The sequence below is a fragment of the Erinaceus europaeus genome, chromosome 3, assembly GCF_950295315.1.
Source record: "Erinaceus europaeus chromosome 3, mEriEur2.1, whole genome shotgun sequence".
Classification (NCBI taxonomy): Eukaryota; Metazoa; Chordata; class Mammalia; order Eulipotyphla; family Erinaceidae; genus Erinaceus; species Erinaceus europaeus.
Window position 1 is genome coordinate 133,453,293 of NC_080164.1, and position 13,456 is coordinate 133,466,748.

General features: G+C 36.9%; 1 pseudogene; it reads right to left on the reverse strand.

The window, feature by feature from the left end:
• Positions 1 to 12,628: 12,628 nt before the first annotated feature.
• Positions 12,629 to 12,752, reverse strand: LOC132537963 (small nucleolar RNA SNORA48; annotated as a pseudogene).
• Positions 12,753 to 13,456: the final 704 nt, after the last annotated feature.

The window sequence follows — 13,456 nt, forward strand, 5'->3', positions numbered from 1 at the left end:
TAATGTTAACTTTTTATAGAATTAGGTGTATACACAGCAATTAATATGTGTTTAAAATGTTAATAACTACCTATCCAGTTTATTGCTGATACTAAAGGAATAGTCACTGACAAATCTACTTAGAAATCCAATGCGAGTAATATCCTTCCAGTTAGGAAGTTTTGAAAGAGTGTCTACTATTTTTCTCTTGAAATGTTCTCATTTTTTCTTGGGGAAAATTTTGGACCTTACTGACTTGAAATTATTTTCTTTCCAAAATTTCAGAACCTGACCCTTAAGACCCTAAACAATTTTATATTGCTTCTGAGGGAATGGTGGTGAGGAGACTATATGGTTAGTACTTCAGATTAGAAGTGTTTTCAGGAGCAATTAAGGTATTTATCTTATTTCAGTAGGTTTATAAACACTGTGTGCCTTAAAACACTTGAACTGTAGAGGTTAAAAAAAATCTTGCATCACTTTTGAAAAGTGCATATTTCTACTCACAGCCCCCTTGTCACTTGAATAGCACTCTGTGTACTAAAAATTATAGCTATTCTAAGAAAAATTGCAAGTTAAATACAGGGAAGTATATGAACTATGTTTATCACCAGCATAGTGCTAAGCGCTACCCATCTCAGTGTGATGCTATCATCAAAAATCACAGAAACTGTGACACCTGTGCCTTATAGGGTATTTCAGAGTTTATGTCATAACCACAAATTTAATCTTTAAACAAACAAGATTTTTTTTTTATCCTTAAGTTTGTTCGGTACCTACTAATAAACTCTTAATTCCTATGACAAGAATCTTGTTGAATGAACACTGTACCCTTTTATCTTCTGATTCAAGACTAATCTGATTTGCTAATTGAAGTTCTTCTAAGTCCTTGGATGTTTTGAGTTGGTTATACATCTGTAATTTAGATCCTAGTCTTCATTCAATCTTATTTCTCCTGTATTGGGATAGGATTGAAAGAGGAGTTGTGCTTGCTTTAGAGAAAACAGGGCACCACTACACTATTTTTTCCTGGTGCTGTGAATCAAACGCAGGGCCCAATGCATGAAGGCATGTACTCTACAACTGAGTCACCTTCCTGACCTTTCATTTGATCTTTTGAGTATTATTGGATTGGACACAAAACATTTACTTTGGATAGTAAATGGGTCACTCTTTGTTCAAGGATTTTTTAATAGTGAAAAGAAAAAACGAGACTACTATGACTAAATAGAATATACCAAAATGTATTTTTTTTTAAATCCCAGCTGTTTCAGGTACTGATTTTATTCTCTTTCCTATCTGTTTTGAATAGAACTTTTAAAAAGGAAACACCTTTATTGATTGACCTCCAATTTTATTTTTGCTATAAACATTGTCAGGAAAATGACTTAGATAGGCAGTTGCAGAGTAAAGAATCAATTGACATTATGATAAATGAGCTGGAAAATTGGCCCTGAAATTGCAGGAAATCCACTGAAACTTGAATAGTTTGAGAATAAGAGCCATGCACATAGACACTTGAACATCATTCCATGTGCATTTACTCAAAAATGAGTAAATTAGGTAATACGCAAACAACTCTTTTAGTCTACAGCACTCTTTCTTAAATCTTTTTTAATTAGAGTTTATGCTAGATTGAAGACTTCTGGGTCATAAATTTCCTTTATGCAATGATCCTTCCTACTTTATACAGGATTATAACACCATGCCAGAACCCAACCCATAATTGTAGCTTAATAGATATTAGCTTTTAACTCTATAGTATAGGCAATTAAGTTATTATCACTTACATAATATGCCTTTTTCTCATTTCATAATGGAGTCTGATCATTAGATTCTTTCTTTTTATACAAATGATTTTAAAAAAATATTTATTTATTTATTCCCTTTTGTTGCCCTTGTTGTTTTATTGTTGTAGTTATTATTGTCATTGTTGTTGAATAGGACAGAGAGAAATGGAGAGAGGTGGGGAAGACAGAGGGGGCAGAGAAAGACACCTGCAGACCTGCTTGTGAAGCGACTCCCCTGCAGGTGATGAGCCAGCCGGGGGCTGGAACCAGGATCCTTATGCCAGTCCTTGTGCTTTGTGCCACCTGCGCTTAACCTGCTATGCTACTTCCCAAAACTATGGTAGCTACCAGTGGGAAGGTGAGGGTACAGAATTTTGGTGGTAGGTGTGGTATAGAAACACAGCCTGAAGTCCTACAATCTTGCAACATAATATTAATCATCAAAAAATAAAATTAAAAAATCACAAATAAAAATTGAAATAAAAATAAATATAATAAAAAGTTGTAATCACATTTGAATTTATATAAAGGCTTACTAGTGAAAATATGGCCACTATGACAAGGCAGGCAGGTAGTAAGCTGAAATTTGCTGGGTGGTGGCATACCTGGTTGAGTGCACATATCACAATGCACAAGGACCCAGGTTTGAGCCCCAGTCCCCACCTGCAGGGGGAAAGCTTCACAAGTGGTGAAGCAGTGCTGCAGGTGTCTCTCTGTCTCTCACCCTCTCTATCCTTCCCTTCCCTCCCCTCTGGATTTCTAACTGTCTCTATCCAATAAATAAGTAAGTAAAGATAATAAGAGAATTAATTAAAAAAAAAGAAAGTTGCTGAACTTTGCTCAAACCTAGGACCCTGGGAATGACCTTCTATCTTCACAAAGTCTTTCAGGGACAGAGGGGGGGGGAGAGAAAGCAAGGGGAGAGAGGGAGAAGGAAGGAAGGAAAGAAGGGAGGGAGGGAAGAAGGAAGGAAGGAAGGAAGGAAGGAAGGAAGGAAGGAAGGAAGGAAGGAAGGAAGGAAGGAAGGGGGGAGGGAGGGAGGAGCAGGAAGACTGAAAAGAGACCACAGCACCAAAACTTCCTTCAATGTGGTAGAGGCCAGGATTAAACTTGGTCTAACACATGGCAAAGCAGCACACTATCTAAGTGAGCTATTTGCTAGCTCTCTACAGAACACACTTATTCTGATTTTAAGTCATCTTACAGGTGTGTGTGTGTGTGTGTGTGTGTGTGTGTGTGTGTGAGAGAGAGAGAGAGAGAGAGAGAAAGAGAGAGAGAGAGGGAGAATAGGTCATAGCATGGACTTTTAATAACAGAAAGGGAGGAGTTAAAAAACAAAAAAGCAATTACCCACAGGCAATACCTATTTTTGCTAGCATACTTCAAGAAATGAAACACCTAACCTGGAGCACCATTATTGGCATTTCTATCCTTCTCATGTTCTAAAAATCTCTCCAGGAAAAGTCACCTTGGTGTTCTTATAATCTGCAAATTTCTTTATTGAGAAAAAAACGTAGAAGGTTTTGTACCACTTTAAGTGATAAGAAATTTTGTGACCACCTGCTACTGACTTGGCTAAAGTAAAATGAAACTCTACACTCACTGTTCTCTGAAAAGTGTGTATGTGTGTGTGCGTGTATGTGTGTGTACTAGGATATATGTGCAGCTAAATTGTAAATTTGACTTGGAAAATGGCAACTTTATGTCATTAGAATATCTTATTTTTCTAGTCCTCAACATTCTAAAGACACAATTAAACAAGTAAGAAATTTCATGTAGGCACTATTGTCTTCATGTTATAAAACATGAAAACTTATAGTGGTAAAATGGTCTTTGTAGAAAACATTCAGGCAAATAAATTCACTTGGAAAGAGATATAAAATCTGAAGTAGGGAGTCGGGCTGTAGCACAACAGGTTAATCACACGTGGTGCAAAGCACAAGGACCAGCATAAGGATCCCGGTTAGAGCCCCCAGCTACCCACCTGCAAGGGAGTCGCTTCACAAGCTGTGAAGCAGGTCTGCAGGTGTCTATCTTTCTCTCCCCCTCTCTGTCTTCCCCTCCTCTCTCCATTTCTCTCTGTCCTATCCAACAACGACAAGAAGAATAACTACAACAATAAAACAATAAGGGCAACAAAAGGGAATAAATAAATATTTTTTAAAAATCTGAAGTAATCAGAAAAATTTCAAGTGATACATAAAGGCATTTTCTGATGCAAAAATACTTGACCACTCTCCTAACACTAAAAATATAGTATTTATATACTCATACCAATAACATTCACAACCTTGCCAAATGATAATGTGTATAGAACTGCTACATAATACTAATTATAATACATTTGCTTCTTTACTGGAAGAAAATAATAAAATAAATTTGCTATCTGAACTATTGTAAGGACATAAAATTTAAAATTTGAAAATGGCTTGTATTAACATTCTAAACCTTAGTAGTACTTAATGTTTTTCTTATGTTTGCAGTTATACTATATTTACAATATTTACAATGACAGAGCATTTTAATTTTACTCGTTGAAAATGAGGTAATATGTTTAAAAATTTAATAACTCAGGGAAAGTAGATTCAATTAAGATAATATAAGAGAAACCATTGAGCTCTCGACCAGATGGAAATACATTTACTATTTGATCATTTACACTTAGATCTGAATTTCAGAGTTGTGGAATTCAATATGGTTTATAATATTGATTTTTAGTGGTTGGCAATTTTACTGGTCTTTCAACAACTCTCAGATTCTTAATCTAAGATCATCTTTCAACTATCTTATTAAATGTATTTGAGAAAGGAAATAAGTATCTCAAATGGCAAGTGATCAGAAAGCATTTAAAGTAGGTTTTAAACATGTTTTTCATACTGTAAGTTTTAATATGCATTGACAATTCATCTAAAAAGTTCTGAATCAAGACTATAGTACAGAACTGAGAAAATCTGGTTTCCTGCCCTTAAAGATGTTCAACAGTTCTGTGATTTGCATGTTTAAATCTATACCAAGCTAAACACAGTATACTAAAGATGTTTTATTTTTCAAAAGTTCCTGGAGAAGTGAAGTAGTGTTGACAGTTAAATGTTCAGATTTCAGGGTTAATGTAGAGAATGAATAACTTGAGAATTTTAAAGATGCATATTTTTCAATTATGGTTCAGTTATCTGAGATTCTCAAAATCTACTCAATGAATATATTCCTTTGGACACTGATTTTTATATTTTCTCCAACTGCAAAGATTTTGAGTAAAAATATTCTCAGCTCTAAAGTACAAGATATCCAGAGTAAGAATAAGACTGGCCCTGTTATAATAAAACTCGTTATCCATAAATAACTAGCTCTTAATGAACCCAGTTGACTGCCATTTATACTTTTAGTGCCCTTTTCAGTATTTCCTGAAATCTTCTCTTTTATGCATGTAGAGTCAGTATTTTATTTCATCATTTCTCCCTTTGCTTCTTTAGCAACTGAAATTTTTTAAGAAAAATTTATTGGGGGCCAGGTGGTAGTACAGCGGGTTAAGCGCACATAGTGAGCTCAAGGAGTGGGTTAGTGACCCCAGCTCCCCACCTGCAGAGGGTCGCTTCACAAGCAGTGATGCAGGTGTCTATCTTTCTCTCTCCCTCTTTGTCTTCCCCTCCTCTCTCGATTTCTCTCTGTCCTATCCAACAGCAATAACAGCAGTAACAACAACAATAATAACAACAACAACAACAACAATTAACAACAGGGGCAACAAAAGGGAGAAAAAAACAGTGTACAGGAGCAGTGGATTCATAGTGCAGGCACTGAACCCTAGAGGTTAAATATATATAGTAATAGTTAATATTTTAATATATATCAATGACTTAATATTGATTTACAAAATTATAAAATAACAAGGAGGCTAGGTGGTGGCATACCTGGTTGAGTGCACATGTTATAATGCGCTGGGACCCAGGTTCAAGCCCCTGGTTCCCATCTGCAGAAGAAAAGCTCAGCAAGGGGTGAATCAGTTCTGCAGGTGTCTCTCTCTTTCCCTCTCTATCTCCTCCTACCATCTCAGTCTCTGGCTGTCTCTATCCAATAAACAGATAATTAAAAAATTATAAGATAACAAGGGTATCATTCTGCAGTGCTCCCAACACCAGAGTTCTGTATCCCCATTCCCTCCATTGGAAGCTACAGTATTTCTCCCAAGGTCACAGATATGGGTTAACTATTATTCAATAACTGTCTATATATATATATATTTGCCCATTTTTTTTCCTATGGCCCCACCTTCCCTTCCTTTCTAAGCCACACCTACTTCTAACTTATAAGGTGTAATTTTAGCTAATTATTTTTCATATATTAAGCAAGTTTTCATTAAATCATTTGTGGAAGCCTTAGTTTATTACCTGAAGTGGGTAGCAAGCAAGTAAAGGGAATTTAGCATTGGTGGTGAGAGGGTCACTTAAAAAATATATTTTTTCATTTTCTTGAATAATATCCATATAATTAAAAATAAAACATATTTCAATATTGCCTTAAGTAGTATTGTAAAATGATAATACATCATTCTTATATTTTTACAAAGTCACTGAATGGTGTCTCTAGTTCTACTGGAATCGCCACAACTCATTTCAAAAGCACCAAACTACATTGTTATTATAAAATTCACTGCCACATACTGTAGGGTGGTGCTCATTATGATTCTAGTTTTCTACATAAGTGGAACTATACAACAAATCACTTTTTTTATTAGTGATTTAATAATGATTGACAAGATTGTGGGATAAGAGGAGTAGTACAATTCCATACAATCCCCACCACCAGAGTTTCATAGCTCCTCTCCTCCACTGGAAGTTTCCTTATGCTTTATCCCTCTGGGAGTATGGATCAAAGATATTTATGAGGGGAGTTGGGTTAATCAGCGGGTTAAGCGCAGCGGGTTAAGCGCATGTGGCGCAAAGCGCAGGGACCAGTATAAGGATCCCGGTTCGAGCTCCTGGCTCCCCACCTGCAGGGAAGTCGCTTCACAGGTGGTGAAGCAGGTCTTTCTTTCCCCTTCTCTGTCTTCCCCTCCTTTCTCTATTTCTCTCTGTCCTATCCAACAATGACAACAAGAATAACTACAACAATAAAACAATAAGGGCAACAAAAGCGAATAAATAAATAAATACATATTTTTAAAAAAATTTAAAAAGATTAATAAAAAAGATCTTTATGAGGTGCAGAAGGTGGAAGATTTGGCTTCTGTGATTGCTTCTCCACTGGACATGGGCATTGAGAGGTCGATCAATACCCCCAGCCTGTTGCTGTCTCTCCCTAGTGGGGCAGGGTTTTGGGGAGGTGGAGTTCTTGGACATACTGGTGAGGTCATCCTCCCAGGAAAGTCAGGTTGGCATCATGGTAGCATCTGCAACTTGGTGCCTGAAAAACATTAAGATATAAAGCAAAACAAATTAAAACTTAAAGGTATAAATATAGCAGGTGATATCTGGGGTCTTCATGCTAGAAGAAACTAGGAAGTCTACAAGGGGCCCATGACTTTACTAATTTTACCTGAGCCCACCAGCTAAGATGAAGCTGGATTGAAAGTATTTCTGGGAAGCTGGTTTCAGAATTGTGAGTAGGATTATAAAGCTGCATCAAGGCAAATAGTAGTTCTCACATATGGGAAAAGCATATGAATACTGTTAACTGTAAACCCCATCGAACTGACTTAGGGCACATGTCTTCATATTTAGCACAGGAACTTATGTGACCTCTGTATCCCTACCATTCTGAACTCACATTCAGTGATCATAGCAAGGAATATTCAAAGCACTTTAACTGAATCGGAAAATACAGGAATTTTATTGAGGAAAAATACATATGTAATTGTTCAGTGCATAAACTGGGCCAGTTACTTAGTCTTTTTTATTTTATTTTTTATTTTTGATAGAGCAGAGAGAAATAGAAAGCAGAGGGGAAGATAGGGCGAGAGAAAGACAGACACCTGCAGACCTCCTGTGAGGTGACCCCCCCCTGCAGGTGGGGAGCTGGGGACTTGAACCTGGAGCCTTACTCCAGTCCTTGCGCATCAGGCCATGTGCACGTAACCACTTAACCTGCTGTGCTACTGCCCGGCCCCCATGCTGCTTAGTCGTAAAACTTCTTTCTAGGAAACTATATAAAATGTTATATTGCAACATATTACTGAAAATTTCCACAAGTATATGGACCATTTTATAATGTTTTAAGTATCTATACAATACTGGATTCTCCTGTATCTATTTTAATAACAACAAAATTGCAGCATATATAATGCAGAAGATGATGGGATAATTTCACCTATTATCTCTTAAATTATAAATTAAAATTATTTTCTCTACTTACAAAGATATTTTGTTTTAGAAAATATCTTTCACTTTTCATTATCACTTGGGCTTCAACTCTCCAAATCAAAATTTTCAGGTAGAAAGGAGGAGTCAGAAACAGAGACAGAAACAGCAAGGGAAAGAACACTATGAAGCTTCATCCAGTGCATTAGGGGCCAGGGTTCAACCCAGGTCACATGTGTGACAAAGCAGTTACACTATCCAGGTCTGTTATATTGGGAGATAATGTTGGTTTTTTAAACATTTTATATTTATTTATTTATTTATTCCATTTTGTTGTCCTTGTTGTTTTATTGTTGTAGTAATTATTGTTAGTTATTGATGTCGTCATTGTTGAATAGGACAGAAAGAAATGGAGAGAGAGAGAGGGGGAGAGAAAGAAGGACACCTGCAGACCTGCTTCACCACTTGTGAAGCAATTCCCCTGCAAGTGGGGAGCTAGGGGCTCTAACAGGGATCCTTTCTCCGGTCCTTAAGCTTTGCGCCACCTGCGCTTAACCAGCTGCGCTGCGCTATAGCCTGACTCCCAGGAGATGATGTTTTTAATAATATGCTATCTATTAGTGTCCAATGAGTTTTCCTTTGTTTAAAATAAATGGATTCTTTCAGAGTCATTGCTTTGGACTATCTAACAAAAACAAAAAGCAGATTTAGATTCAGAAAAGTATTTTTGTTTGATTTTAAGATTTTTATTTTTTACTATTTTATTTGTAGATTCATTTATTTATTGGATAGAGACAGCGATCAACTGAAATGGAAGGAGGAGATAAAGTAGGGGAGAGCAGCCCTGCTGCACCACCTATGAAATTCCCTGCCTGTAGGTGGGGATTGGGGCTTGAAACAGGATCCTTGAGCTGTGTGAGGTGTGCACTCAGTCAAGTATGCCACCACCAGTCCTTTCGGAAAAGTTTTTAAAGGTTTTAAAATGTCTGATTATGGAAAGCAGTTCAATTGGTAGAAAATACAATGTCTCGTTCTTTTACTTTTTAAATGAATGATTGATTAAATAATTTTTAAATGCTTGATTATGCCAGAATTTTCCTTTTCTTGGAGATTCTATCGGATTATCAATGAGGTAAACTACAACCCTTTTAACAGTTTGTGTAAGGTGCCAAACTAAAAACCCTCGGTTGAGGTTGAGGTTGAGGGTGGATGTTTGGCTTCTCGGCAAGCCCTATCCAGGTTCCAGGACTGGGAAAATATGGGCTTTATAGAGAATGGGGAAGGTTCCTGCTGTCTTAGGGTTTTAGAAGGCAATAGATAGTTATTTCTATAATCACATTATTTGGCAATTGGGTTAACTTTGAAATACCCCTTTGTTAGGATTTGCTGTACCATACACAACATCACCATAATTTATGTTCTTTGACATTATTTGTATATAGTTGTGCCACTGGTTGCTTCTGTTCTCCCTGGTCTAAGCTTTTAAGAGAGTCAACATATGGAAGAGTCAGCCTATAGTCTATGCATTAAAAAGTTTGGGACATTCAATCAATTTTTCTCCTCTCATGTTAATTAAATAGTGATTTATATGACTACAAATTGATAGGAGTGTACATAAACACCATTCCCACCATGAAAAGACTGTGTCCCATCCCATCCTCCCCCTCTACCTCACAATCCCCACGAAGTCTAACATCCATCCTCACCCTCAACCCAGGGATTTTACTTTGGTGTCCTACTCCAAATTCAGTCAAATCCTGCTTTGAGTTTCCCTTTCTGTTCTTTTTATGAGTGCGATCATCCCATACTCGTCTTCATCTTTCTGACTAAGTCTCCCACTATTATTATATTACTATTGATGTATTTTTGTAGTTCTTCAGTAGGTGTTTGATGTATTTAGGTTGGTCCCTCATTGGATGCATAGATGTTAATAATTGTTAAATCTTCTTGGTTGATTAATCCACTAGTCATTATGTAATGGCCTTGCTTATCTTTTATCAAATCAAATTTTTAATTTAAAGTCTATTGTATCAGAGATGAGAATGGCTTTTCCTGCTTTTTTGTGGCCCATTAGCCTGTATGAGAGTTTTCCATCCTTTTTCTTTAAGTCTGTGTTTGTCTTATTGGGTCAGGTGGGATTCTTGCAAACAGCATATGGTTGTGTTGTGTTTCCTGATCCATCCTCCTGCTCTGTGCCTTTTGATGGGTGAGTTTAAGCCACTGATATTTATTGATATTATGGATTTAATGTATTGTAGTACAATTATTCAACAATTTTTTATTTGCTCTGCTATGTAGCAAGTATTTTGGTGATGTTCTTGTTTATAAAAGGTGTTTTAGAACCTCTTTCAGGGCAAGCTTGGTGATGGTTGCCTCCTTTAACTATTGCCTGTCTGAGAAAGTTTTGATCACTCCATCTACTTTGAATGAAAGTCTAGCAGAATATATTATACTTGGTTAAAACCCTTTCTCATTCAGGGCTCAATAGATATCTTACCATTCTCCTCTGGCTTTTAGAGTTTGAGTGGAAAAGTCTGTGATAATCTTATGGGTTTCCTCCTGTTATGTGACTTTTTGTTTTTCTCTTGCAGCCTTTAGGGTCCTTTCTTTATCCTTACTTCTTTTCATTGTAACTGTGATGTATCTTGGTGTCTTCAGGTCTGGGTTGATTCTGTTTGGGACACTCTGGGCCTCTTGAATCTTAATGTCCTCTCTGCTGTTTAGGTCAAGGAAGTTTTCTTCTATTATTTCCTCTAGGATATTTACTTCCACTTCCTCTCTTTCTTCCTCTGGTAGGCCAATTATACAAACGTTACTTCTTTTGAGGTCATCCCATATGTCTCTGTTGTTGTTTTCAGTGTCTCTCAATCTCTTTTTGAGCTCTTTTACCTCTTTCTTAGTTTTCTCTAGCTCATCCTCTATCTGGCTAATTCTGTTTTCTGCTTCTGTCAGCCTGCTTTCCCTTCTCTCAGCTTCTTTCTTCAGTTCAGTTGAAGTATGAGCTTGTTCTGCTAGTTGGCCTTATAGCTCAACTATTTCAACTTTCAGTTCTCTAATTACCTCGAGGTAGCTATTATTTTCCTTGAGGGTCTCATCTGTTGTTTCCCTAATTCTGATAGCCCTTTCCTCTATAATTGTCTTCATTTCTGTGATTATTAGGTTTATTATAGCTTGCATACTTTTCTTATCTATGGTTACTTCTGACTGATTTTAAGTTTCTACTGGGCTCTTGTCCTGATTCATTGTGGTAGCAGTTTTATTTGCTCTTGATTTAACCATTTTTTTTATTGATGAGGTTTTTTTTTCTGTCATTCTACAGTAGTTGTGTATTGAGTACAAGCCAAGCTATTCTAAAGACCTTTCACAAATGAAGGCACCAACCTCAGAAATTACAATAGCAACTGAAGCAAGTATTGATGCAGTTCAACTAATACCAGTTAGTCAAACAACACCTCCAGTCCAAGAAAAAATAGCAACCAAAACCAAAATAAAAAGAAAGAGAAAGGAAAAAAGGGAAAGCATGAATAGAGAATTATGCAAATCTACTGACCACTATAAATTAGAGGGATAGCAAGAGGGGAAAGGGACTACTTTTCTACAAAAGACACAGAGAGAGAGAGAGAGAGAGAGAGAAAGAGAGGAAGAGAGAGAGAGTCCACTCTGAGTCATATTTCTTCCACAAAATAATACACAAACAAGTATCAGTGAATTCAGAAAGCAAAAGAAGGAAGAAAAGGAAAAAAAAAAGCAGTGAAAGGAAAGAGTTTTTGTTTTTTGTTTTTTTTAATTAGCTAGAAGGAGGAAAAAGGAGAGTGGAGGGAGAGAGGAACAAGTTTCTCTCACAGTGGATAGGACACCTAGTCACTTATCAATGGAAAAAACAGTAACGGTTAATTTTGGTCAACCTGAAGAAGGAAGAGGGAAAAGGGACATGCATATGTAATAATAGTAATAATAAAATAAAATAGAGTAAAAAAACCCTAATAGTCAGTCTGCTGCTTGGACCACTCAGTATTGGCTGCAGGCAGCCTGAGCAAAGACAGCCAATTGTAAGAAGTATCAAAAAAAAAAAAAAAAATCTCCAGGTAGTCTTTACCAGGCAGGGGTGAGGCTCTGATTGACCAGGTATTTTGTCACTCAAATAGAGCTCCAGTCACCTAAAAATAAATAAATAAATAATAAAAAGACTTGGAATGACACATCTGATGAGCCAGGAGTCTCGGTAAAGAAAATAGCTCAGCAGAGGTAAGCCTGCTAGGAGTGGCTGTCTCACCCCCTGGGAGCTGGTTCTGGGGTGGGAGGGAGAGGGGTGAGCTCAGAAATAATCAAGCCAGAGATTCTCCTTTCTTTGTCCCCCTGGCCTCCATTTGCCAGCCCAAGAGTGGGTCAGAGGACTCCTCCTTAGTGTCACTCTGACCACCCCTTGTTAGCCCTCCCAGTGTTGGCTCAGTATCCTACCCTATCCAGAGAATCCCAGGTTGCAAGCTGCTTTTTTGGGGGAGTTCACACCAGCTGCTGTTTCCAAGTTGCCATCTTGACTCTTCCCCCTTAATTTTTTTTAAAAATCAATATATCCAAGGCCTGGACACAGACCAAAGTCCAAGCTAGTATAAAAAAGGAATTGCTTTGGTCCTGGCTGACATAAGATGGACACCACAAGCTAGATGCTCCTCTACCCAGGACAGGGGCAATATAAATGTATTTTAAACCACCAATTTTTCTGATAATGTTGTAGTAGCCATGTGAAGCACATACACATTGATATAAATTAAATTCTGTATACTTTACATAGTGCTTAATAAACGGTAAGGCAATGTTTGAATTCACTTAAATATTCAGTCCAAGTATAGTCGAAGTAACTATTTGTATCTGAAGTTATCTCTCATCTAAGCCTGTAATTCTCTTCAAAAGTTTATACTTTTTGTGGTTGGAGAGCAAGCTTAATTTGTAGTTCCTATCCTGTGCATAGAAGGATGCAGATTCAGCCCTCAGCTCTACGTGACAAACTTTGCCCCCTCTCTTACTAAATAACTGTAAATTTTTAGGGTATTAAAAAGATATTTAGTTCTTCTAAAGTTTCTATAGTATGGAAATCACATCATTGCAGAGATGTTTCTAGCTTAGTAATTTAGTTTCTGCCTTAATAAAATACAGTATTTATTCTCAATCATTTATCAAAAGGACAGCTTGTTCATACCCACTAGTAAAGACTGAATTTCATGCTCTTGGGTGGCAGAGAAATAACTGACCATCCAGGCAGGCAACTTTTCCATGGTGAGAATTATTATACATATTCTTATTCCTATAGTGCCTAAATATTTATAATTTCTTAAATATTTTATTCTCAAGATTATTAACATGACAGGACTGTGATTTCCTTTAACTTTCACTTCC